Source organism: Triticum urartu, unplaced genomic scaffold, assembly GCF_003073215.2.
Source record: "Triticum urartu cultivar G1812 unplaced genomic scaffold, Tu2.1 TuUngrouped_contig_746, whole genome shotgun sequence".
NCBI classification, from domain to species: domain Eukaryota; kingdom Viridiplantae; phylum Streptophyta; class Magnoliopsida; order Poales; family Poaceae; genus Triticum; species Triticum urartu.
Window position 1 is genome coordinate 1 of NW_024118305.1, and position 11103 is coordinate 11103.

Genomic DNA, 11103 nt, shown 5'->3' on the forward strand with positions numbered 1-11103 from the left:
AAGATGTCGCATTCATTTTGTGTCCGACTTGCTAAATGATAATGGTTCTTGGAACTTGGTACTTCTTCAGCAGTACTTCTTATCAGCTGATGTGGAAGAAATCTTAAAGATATGGGCATCTCCAAGATTAGGTGAGGATGTGATTGCATGGGGCCGGGGAAGCTCGGCGTCTTCACGGTCAAATCAGCATATATGCTGGCTTTTGAAGTAGCTCACAGAAATACTGCAGAGGCGTCTAGAACATCGCCAGATGGTAGTAGAAAATGCTGGCAATATATATGGAGATGTGATGTACCCCCCACTGTGCGCAATTTTGCTTGGAGATTGACTACTGACTCTTTGCCGACATGGAGGAATAAACACAAGATTGGACTCACTAGTAGAAAACAAGGCTTTGGTCCAGGCCGGGTCAGCCCATTAGTCCCGGTTCAGTCCAGAACATGAAGATGCATAATATAGACAGAAATAAGAAGACATGAAGATGAAAAAACATGGCATTTTTATTTTCCACACAGAGCTACTTCTTAACAGTGTTGAGGAGGTGAACGGACCACGATGTTAACTTGAGCATCTTTTTAGATCTCCCGTCTTTCTTCAAATAGATACTGCTAAGGTGTCATCTTCTTGACTTCTTGAACGCATAAACATTCCATGTCTGCAAATAACATATAAATAGGCTTGCAGACGACACTATAGATAAATAAAAATCACCAGAATAGAGTATTGTTTGTGCTTCTATGATGGACATGGCCTATAGGATAATTACAGAAGCATAAAATTGTAAGTACAGATCCAAATCGAACCTGTAGTTTTTCCCAATAAGAAGCATAGAGGAGTAGACCAAAGAAAGTCCAAAACAACTCATCCAGTTTCTAAGAACATAAGAAGATGTGCTTGAGTTTGTTGTGCGAAAGTACAGCCACATCTTCAATGAATGGAATCCCTTAACTGGATTGTATGACACCTCAGCCAAGATGAACCGCAGGTCTGCAGCCTTCTTGTGGCAGTTGAAATTTCTGCAGCAAGAGACTCATTAAATCGCTTTACTTGAAGACCGTAGATAGGAAGCAGGGGGCAACCTAGAAGAGCAGCGCTAGGGATATGTGGAAACATCTTTGACAAACTGAATCCCCTAATTGGATTGTATGGCTCCTACAAATATTGTCCATCCTAGTTATACGTATTTAGATAAGTCTGTAACTAAGCGCACATCATCAAAATCCTCCAAAACGAACTCTAATGGTGTACTTGTTCTTTGAGATCAAGTCGCACTACATAAAAATTCCTAATAACAAAAACCTACTGGATCGTTGCTAGCTCCTTAATTACCTGCAATCAGTCTACCATAGTTCTTCGACTTGTAGCTTCCCCAACAATGGCATATGTCCGATCAGACTTAGGTAGCGCCTCCTTCTCAACAACATCGTTTATCATGGGTTGCGGTTTGGTTGGGGCATGGCATCTGTGGAGACTGAAAGGGCCTTCTCTTTGTCCAAGACGGACCACAGATCTGCAGCGTGGTTGGGAGAGTTCAGATTTCTACGTGAAGATGAAGAGGATCACAAGGATCTCACGGAATCGTTTTGCATTAAGACAGCAAAAGATAGGAAGGAGGAGGACGACCTGGAAGAGCAGCGCTAGGGATTTGTGGATGATGCGCAAGTGCCTCACATGATAGATCGGGGGAGGAAGAATTTGGCCAGGAAGATGATTTTTTTCACATTACATGGAGCATGACATGGGATGGATTTGCGCTAGGAATTTGTGGATGATGCGCAAGTGCCTCACATGATAGATCGGGGGAGGAAGAATTTGGCCAGGGAGATGATTTTTTTCACATTACATGGAGCATGACGTGGGATGGATTTGGCCAAGGAGATGATTTTTTTTTCACATTACATGGAGCATGACGTGGGATAGTAACCCAGGACTCTTGAGTTGTCCAATGGACGGCTACAGATACTTAATATGGAGATCGGATGGATAATATTCTTAGTTTTTGAGGATTAACGTGGTCGCTTATTTGGTGCCTCTAATTAGTAAATATAAGATTGAGTCTATCATGCAAACTACTAAGTAATTAAAAGAATGACAAGTACTACAATTTCTTTGGTGATATATTAATTTTCAAAATAAACAAAGTACATATATACATCCTGATGGGACCGTGGAAATCTTGAGAAGACAGAGACGCCAGTTGAAAGTTTGTCTGAATCGCAGTGGTGGACATAAGCTTGGCAATGGAGCCCTGATCAGGATGGCCTTGCTTGGTACCTTATGTGATTTTCCTCACCATTGCTTGTGCGCCCACCGCTCTGGCGTTTCAAGGTCTTGCGGGGGTGCCCTTTTGGCTTCGGTTGCCGCACACCACTGAGAATCTCGCGACCGGGGTGATGTTCTCGTGGCATACCTTAACCATATCTAGGGTTCTCGCCATCCTCTCAAGACATGTGTCATCATCGAGCAACCGTATGTTCTTTTCACAGGCTTTCTCCCCCCTCAAGTACATCTATCATTCGCGGCACACCTTCGACCAATCCGCGGTGTAGATGACTTGGGTCCAGCTCCTTAACCTACTTCGTGTCAGGCACTTCATCTGCTCATGTGTCCGGATCCACCTTATCCTATAGTCTTGGCATCATCATCCACAAAGAATCAAGGTCGCATATTCCCAACGTAAATGACGCGGGCCCGTCTCCTTACCCTTCGGTGTTGGAACTTCATGTGCCCATGCTTCGGTCCATGGTATCTTTCAGGTTCTCTCGTAACCATCCACAAAAAATCATGGTTGCATATGTAGCGGTACGCCATGTATTCCTCGGCCTCTACAAGGAAATAATATCTCCCCTTCACATTTAAGTTGAGAGATATTACCCACCTACACCATTTTGATAAAATGCTTCAAGGAAATAACCTACATACGCCTATGAAAAAGGTTTGATCTCTATTATGCCTAACGCTACCAACCCACCGATCCAAACTTTGCACCCTAGGCCTTCTCCCATTTCCCGTGATTGACCAAATCAAATCAGGTTGTGTATCCCCTACTGCCGCTTGCGTTGCGCCCCTAACCCTCTATCCATAGACGCCACATCTGCGTACTCACATACAAGCAGTAATAAGCCATGTGTACTGCCTTTGAGAAGCTCTCCTTGCCGCCTCAAAGGTGCATCCCTACCGATGATCGCCTTGCTGCGTTATTTGATTAAACTCCAAACTCCCAACCTGATATTCATGTTTCATGTCGAAAGTATCACACCCACATTTGGACATAGGTAGTATGCTCGTGTGGTGAATTTTGTGGATATAGGTAGTATACTCGTGTGGTGAGTTTTGTGGAATATCTAATCTATACTCTGCATCTACCAAAAGGATCGCTCCCCTCACATGCAAATATACTTGAGGCCAATGGCTTTCTTCTCCCCTCATATCACAAGACAAGAGCAGACCATCTAAACAGGCGGATCGGACCTTCACCTTGGTAGGGAGGTGAGTGCTACCTGTTGCCGTGTCGTCCTCGAGCTCGGGGTGGCCATCCTCCTCCTCCTCGAGCAGGACAAGGTTGTTCGTCCCCTACAGTCCAATGGTCATCTTCTCCAAGGACATATACAAGGGCAGAGCACAACATTGATGCAAGTGCCACCAGGATAGTTTCAGTCAAAGTTAAAGCAACGGTACACATGCAAACTGAACCAAACCGAGGTGCATATTCATATGTGTGTGTATGTAGAGATGCCAGTGCCATCTGAATTTTGGGGAACCAAAGCATGGCTGTTGTTGTTGCTACTTTAGCAGCAACAGCATACTCAAAGTGAAACGAGCAGCAAGTTGTTTTATAAGCAGTGCATACTAGTAATTAGCTAGGACCATTATTATTGCACAACCATTCGAGGACGGTTGCAGACACATCTATCTCAAGGCTCTACTTGAGAAACAAAAGCATAAGATATGTGATGCTATCAACCTTAGCACAAGAAGAAAAAAAACACAGCCTCTCCGATAGAATGGATGGATGCATCATGCGCAATCATCGATTATAAGTGGACTAGTATTTCTTTGCTATTCGAGTTAATGGTGTATATCTACTGATTAAACAAGGGATTGTCTATTTGTCATTCAACTGAAATCAGTTGAACATTATTCAAATTTCTTGACCAATAACAAAATGATACTTCTATGTCCTTTTTCCTTCTTTCCTGCATGTCAATGACCCAAAACACGCAACAGGCCTGACCTGCAATAATGAGTTTTGCACTGTACATGATCTGCATAGAACCCGGTTTTGTAAGGCTGCGCTGGACCACATAACAATTCGACAAAAGGCCTAAAGAGAGACACTGAAATATTCTTTCTATTCCACAGCACAAACATGTCACTTTGTTTATAAGGACCAGAGAAGTATCATAAACCACATGATCTAGCATGTACACTGACAAAAAATAGCAATTCTAAAGCACAAGGGCCTAGGGTCAAAGGAAACTGAAAATTACGGTTACCAAGCTGCTCAAATTACATAGTAGAAAATTATGTGCTCATCAAAGTTTCTTACGCAAGGGTAGAATCAATCAACAGTATAGCAGTAACTTGTAGAGAAAAAAGACAAACCGGAAAGGTATGGAGTGATACTTTAAATTCACTAAATATATAGTATGATTGCTCTAAAGTGCACACTGTAATTACACTTAAATTACTCTACTGTAAACCCGTTGAAATTACAGTGTAAATTACACTAAAAGTTGCACACGAATTACAGTGTAATTTCCGTAAATTTACATAGTAAATTACACTGAATTTACACTATAATTTCCATTGCACTTAAATTACACAGTAAAATGCACGGGAATTCACATAGACTAACATTGTAATTCTCTGAACTTACAGTGCAAGAACCTTGAAATTACACTGTAATAACCATGAAATTGCACTGTTAAATGTCCCCCGAAATATAGTGGAACTGACACTGAAATGCCCTAAATTAACGTCACTGAGTGCTGCAACACAATACTTCAATCCTAAATGTGCAGAGCACGTCATACCCATGTATGCACTCCTAAAGTCTAGCAGCCAACTGAGCTAACTAATCTAATCAACCCTAAACAGCAGCCAATCAAGGGATTAACCTCAAACTGCAGCAACCCCTAACTTGCCATGTATCATCCATGGGTGGATGAATCTGAAACAAAGCATGGTGCAACTCAAAGTAGAGGAGGGGGGAGGGCAGAGGTAGTGGGTGGGGCCTGAGAAGAAGTCACCGAAGAAGGAGGGAGGCTCCATGGGGCCTCTGCGTGGTGTGAAGAAGGATCTCCATCTCCATGGCGGCGTCCCATTCCACGGATGTGTGTGCCCCTCCTGCCGTCATCGCCGTCCGCGCCATGGCGACCTGCAAAAAAGGGAAGACAAGTGGCGTGAGGTAAGGAGGAGAGGGTGGGCGAAGAAGGAGGGGAGAGACCAACCTGTGCCGGATCCGGCCACCTCTGGCCTCGCCGTTGCCGGTTGTGGCGGATCCCGACGAAGTTTCGGGGAGGCGCCCGAACACAAGCCGTGGGGGAGGGTGGAGCCTTTGAGCGCCGGATCTAGATGATTAGAGCATCTATAGTCGGGCACCTCGAAGCCTGGCTCATACACCGGGTGGGCCACCCGGTCACGATTTTTCGATCCAGACGGGCTCCTTAATACGGGCCTGACGCCTGGGCTGATCGGCACCCCTCATATGCAGCCCAAATATTGGGGCGCCGGGCGCGCCTGCCTGTGGACCCGTCAGCCCGACCCCATCGAAATTGCGCCAAATGCCCCAAACCCTTCTCCTCCTCCGCCCCTCCAACTTTTTCCCGCGCCCGAACCCTCGCCGTCCCTCCACCTTGCTCCAATCCTCACACCGGCCCGATCCACCACCGCGACGAAGACGCAGTCGCTTGGTCCGTCGGCGTCCCTTCGTCGGCTCCGACTTGCAAGGCGGAGGACGCCGCCCGGAAGTTGCGGCAACGCCTGCAGCGAGAGAGGGAGGCGGCGGCGGCGCAAGGAGGTTCGGACAATGGTGGACCACCAAGGGGTGGCGATCAAATGGGAACTCGAGAAGGCCAAGACATTTGGCTACATAGAGCTTGAGAAGGAGAGGTTGCAACTCTCACAGACGTGGTGGATGCAATGATCATGTTGGCAGACGAAACCCTCTTGGATGAGCATGTGAAGAAGTGGCTTGGGAAGAAGAAGATTAATGACCTGATATAAACATGACCCATACGGATATAACCACAATTATTGCGCGTAAAGATAATTATCAGGTGAATTCTAATAGAAATTATATGAATTATTATTTTGTTATCCGAAACAAAAATACAACACAATATTTTATATGCAGGATTAAAGAAGACATGCACAAACCTCGGGTGAAGATGCGAAGTTTAATACAGAAGATTTACACTTGAGCATTATCGAATCAACATGCATTTGTTCGCTCGATCGCTAATCGCTCAACTGCTCGCTCGGCCGCTGCTGCTGGCTCGCTCGATCGCTAATCGCTCGACTGCTCGCTCGACCGCTGCTGCTGGCTCAATCGGTCGCTGCTCGCTCCTTTGCTAGCCTTTTTTCTCTTGCAAGCACTTGTCGAAAAAACCATTGCTGTTTAAAAAAACTAAAAAGGGAAAATTTGCAAAATTAAAAAAAATCAAAAAATTCATGAACTCATAATTGTACATGAATTTTCAAAAAAGTTGCCAAATTTGAAAACAAATATTGAGTTTGAAAAAAGGATCATCAAATTTGAAAAAAGTTCATCCAATTTGTAAAAAGTTCATCGAATTTGAAAATAAGTTCATTGAATTTTGAAAAAAATATCGAATTTAAAAAAGTTCACGAAATTGAAACGAAAAATGTTGTATTATTGAAAAAAAATTAAGAAGGAAAATAATAAAAACTAACAAAACCGTTCCAACAAAAAAACAAAAAAGAAGGTACAAAGAAGAAAAGAAGGAAAAGCTATAACTAACCACGTCAACAGCAGGTGGCCTATTGGTTAGGTGGTGTGTGTTGAACCAGTCGATTGCCGGTTTGAATCATGGTACTTATCTCAATGCTCTAACGCCCACACCGGATATGGACCGAACTGTCTCACGACGTTCTGCGCCCTGTACCGTTAACACGGTATCGGACGCTGAGGGCGCCGTATAGGTTTTGCGCCCATGCATGGCCTTGTGTGTTGCGCATCTGGGCCTATAGTACGGATGAGGCAGTTTGCCACCAGATTGATATGAGAAGTTTTATTTAGATGTATATTAGTTCTAGATACATTCCTTTTTATCTATTTTGATGACAAGTATTTTCGGACGGAGGGAGTACTCGCATAGTGAACATGCTAAATAATCGTGTTAACAAATGACAATAGTTAAAAGTTGATAATGCAAAAGGAATGTGTTAACAAATGACAAAAGTTAAAAGTTGATAATGCAAAAGAAAACATGATTATAACACCTTTAGAATTAGTTTGGTAATGTTCACTGCAGCAAGACACAAAATTCATGTAGTTCTTGGTAGGCATAAGTTACCAGAGTCCGCAAACATGAGTAATCCAGTCAGCTAGCAATCAGCCAAATGTAGGGGCTGCCAACCAAATTTCTAACATAATCGTTTTACTAACAGGGAAGCGACAATATACTTTGCTGTATATCCAAATATGCTTTAGGAGTCATCAGAAAAATTCTTGTATAATATTTGTATCCCTCTTAACAACAAGGAACAATCTTGGTACACGACATCTATCTGTTTATTATTCCAAGATACCAAGATACGGGAAGCATACTAAAAAGCAACATCGTTGCACCAAAACAGCGGAAATAGTTTCTTGTAACAATTCATAATATGCTTTGCAATTTGCCCTGCACAAACAAAAGAACTATCTGAGCTTGTGGGTAGCAGGAGAACTCCAAAACAAAATCAGACCTACAATTTAAGTGCAGGGTCCCAATATAGTAGCTATTGATCACCCCATCAACAAGGCGCCATGATGTTCATGAGTTTTCTTTAGCATGCATTCAGAAATCACTGTTAGATACAAGATCATCACCTAACATCATCAATTAGCATGAGCTTTTGACCAATATGCAGCAGACTTAAACAAACAGATTATATAAAAGCAAAACTGACAGTCTGCTGAAGGTTTATACATCCAAGCAACAAATACAAGTAATAACACTCCAAAAGCTCCAGGCTATTATTTGATATAAGACCATTTTTTCGCAGCAAATACATAACTTGAACCGATAAAAAAGGTAAATGTTTTAACATTATCACAGCACTGGGGCTATATTATTCCTTATTATGGAGTCGGAATCACTTGCCCATAAAAAGCCGTAAAGATTGATGTAATATTTTTCATCTAACATAAAAACCACCAATCCATCTTAGCAAGTACTCCCTCCGTCCGGAAATACTTGTCATCAAAATGGATAAAAGAGGATGTATCTAGACGTATTTTAGTTCGAGATACATCACCTTTTATCCATTTTGATGACAAGTATTTTCGGACGGAGGGAGTAATAACGGGAAGTCAACTCTTGTGAGAAAGTAACTACTCAGTCACTCTATTTAGACTACATTAGCAGTCACTTCCAAAATTTCAGGAAAAATGTCACAGTCCAGAAAGTGCATCGAGTTTAACATGCCATTAAACTGAACCGAGGTAACAAGTTCACTTCCCAACCGTTTTAGGCATCTCGGATTTACACACAATCTACACATTTGCTCATCACACAAATTAGGAGGCAACAATAATGATATACCCATCAAGTTCACTGCAATCTTTTTATCCTACCTGAGATGTAGCCTGCAGGTGGACGTTGGATTCAAGGTTGCCTGGCCCCAGAACTGAAACAGTAGCAGGCAATTATGAGAGTTATTAACAAGAAAATAAATATGCATTGGTGGTTAAATAAAATGTCGCGACAGATGGCCAGAGATAACAGTTACTACTATTGTTGAAATAACTTACAGTGGGACAATGCACAAGCTTGACTGTTCACAAGAAATAAATAATATCTTGTTCTTCTTCCTCTGCACCGAACTCTCCCGCGAGATTATTCCTCCCCTCCTTCCTCAGATCTGCCACAATTGTATTTAGAAATGCACGAGGACATCCTCAATTTCCCAAAGGATGTCGCCTACTGAGCAGTACATGTAGACAATTATGTCCAAGCCTATCAGGCTATAAACTATTATGCTCAACTGAAAAAGCAAATATTGAAATAATAGTTATTTCAAATTTCTTTTATGTGCCCTGCACAAGGTTTTATAAGTCTGTATAATTAATCCATATACAAATAAACATATATTTAGTATTTCTATATGGTTGAGATCTAGGACATTGTTTACCAAAACTTTGTTACTATGATATGTTCTTCAAATGTGCCAAACATATAAGTTTTTTCCCACTCCCTATGGTTGTAAGGTCATGTGTTAACTAAAGATCGACAGTCAACACCAAATCTTTATGTCCATAAAATGCGAAAGGGACAACCTTTTTACCGATTAGTTTCAACGTCAACTAACATGTATTGATGGTTTGTATGGAATATATATTTTAATTAAATTGTCTAGATAGATGTACACACCTCAAGAAAAATAGCAAGGAGAGACTATAATCATCTGGTCTGAGCATCAGTATAGGTGTTGGCTAAGACGTGTTACCATAAAACCTATATTCTGTAAGAACATCATCATAAAGAGAGGTGATATCGCGCCATCCATACTCGATATATTAATCATAGAATAGGCTTTCTCCAAAACACAAACGCGAGTATCTTGAGATAGTTTCTCAAGATATGAAGAATGAGAATGGATCACAGTACATATATGCACACAGTAATAGCATTAAGTGTCAATAGCCACAGAGAAAAGAAAGAAGGGAATTGTCCATCATGTGGGTGATCATAGTGACGGAGATATCGACAATGTGGGTGAGTGCCCTATAACCTCAGCCTTGCTGATGAGTATATCTAGGTGCATCCAAAATATACATGATTATTTTTGTTCTGTGCTACATGGAAAGTGCATAGAGCTCATTTGCTTTGCCTCGTATGATTTTAAATTCTACATAATACTTCAATAGATGATAAACCTAAAGAATATGTTTTTGGTTATGTTAGTTGGAGGCTTTACTTAGAACGCATTTGTCAAAACATGTTGTGTTTCAGCTTTAATAATAACTAAATCATTGCTTCATGAATTCAGCTAACTCTACCGCAAATACCAGTTAAATTTCTCTTGATACGGGGTAACTAATTGAGCCATAGAAAAACAAAACTTGGAATGTCAAAAGGACGTAGACAGAGTCTATACAGACATCACGACACAACAAGATATAAAATAGGATGTAATAGTGACTATGCTTTATTTGTAGTAAAACTATCACAGAGAAAGAAAATTGTTGGACAAACAATCCTCTCTTTTTCATATGTGATTGGACAAACAACCATATGTTTTCATGTGTAACAAAAACACTAATTACAACTCAAACGTTAGAAATTCTAATCAAGGCCCCCTTCCATACACAAAGGAACAAAACCACCAACATTTCCATGCACAAAGGAACAATAATGTTAGGCCCTACCTGAATCCAGACAAGGAACAAAAAAGCATATATTTACACCCCATCAAAAAACAAGCATGGAAACAAAGGAACTACAAAAATATAAAGCATAGAGAATAGTACATTTGGCCTTTACCAGAAAAGGAAAGCCTCATTGGCCAACCAGGGCAAGCAGAACATGGTGAGCCCCAAAACACAAATTGCCATGCAACCATACACCTAGCTCTGGAAAAGAAGATGCGTGGATAGGAGGAGAAGAGGGGTTGACCTGCAGATCCGTGAATGGAGACGCGGGAGGGTGCTGATAGACGGTGTGCAGGCCCAACCCCGGCTTGCCGCTCAGCCGGCGGAGACGACATTGAGCCCTCAATGCATCGACGGCTTTGTGTTCGCTGTATGGAGCCGCAGAAAAAAGAAGATCAGAACTGTGTATATATGGACATCTATGAGAGAGTGAACACTGGATGCAGAGGAGAAAATGGAACCAAATGGTGATCATTACTATTCAACTTGAAAGGAAGCGC

The 11103-nt window shown here is 41.9% G+C and overlaps 1 long non-coding RNA gene across 2 annotated transcripts; it reads right to left on the reverse strand.

Moving 5' to 3' along the window:
• Nucleotides 1–7660: 7660 nt before the first annotated feature.
• LOC125531552 lies at nucleotides 7661–10729 on the reverse strand. 2 transcript variants are annotated; one of them, XR_007293324.1, is made up of 5 exons: nucleotides 9603–10729; nucleotides 8984–9093; nucleotides 8807–8859; nucleotides 7940–8014; nucleotides 7661–7871 (listed from the first exon to the last, which is right to left on the reverse strand). It is a non-coding gene; the product is annotated as an uncharacterized LOC125531552 (long non-coding RNA). The 2 variants fall into 2 exon arrangements; XR_007293323.1 differs by having other exon boundaries at nucleotides 7661–8014.
• Nucleotides 10730–11103: the final 374 nt, after the last annotated feature.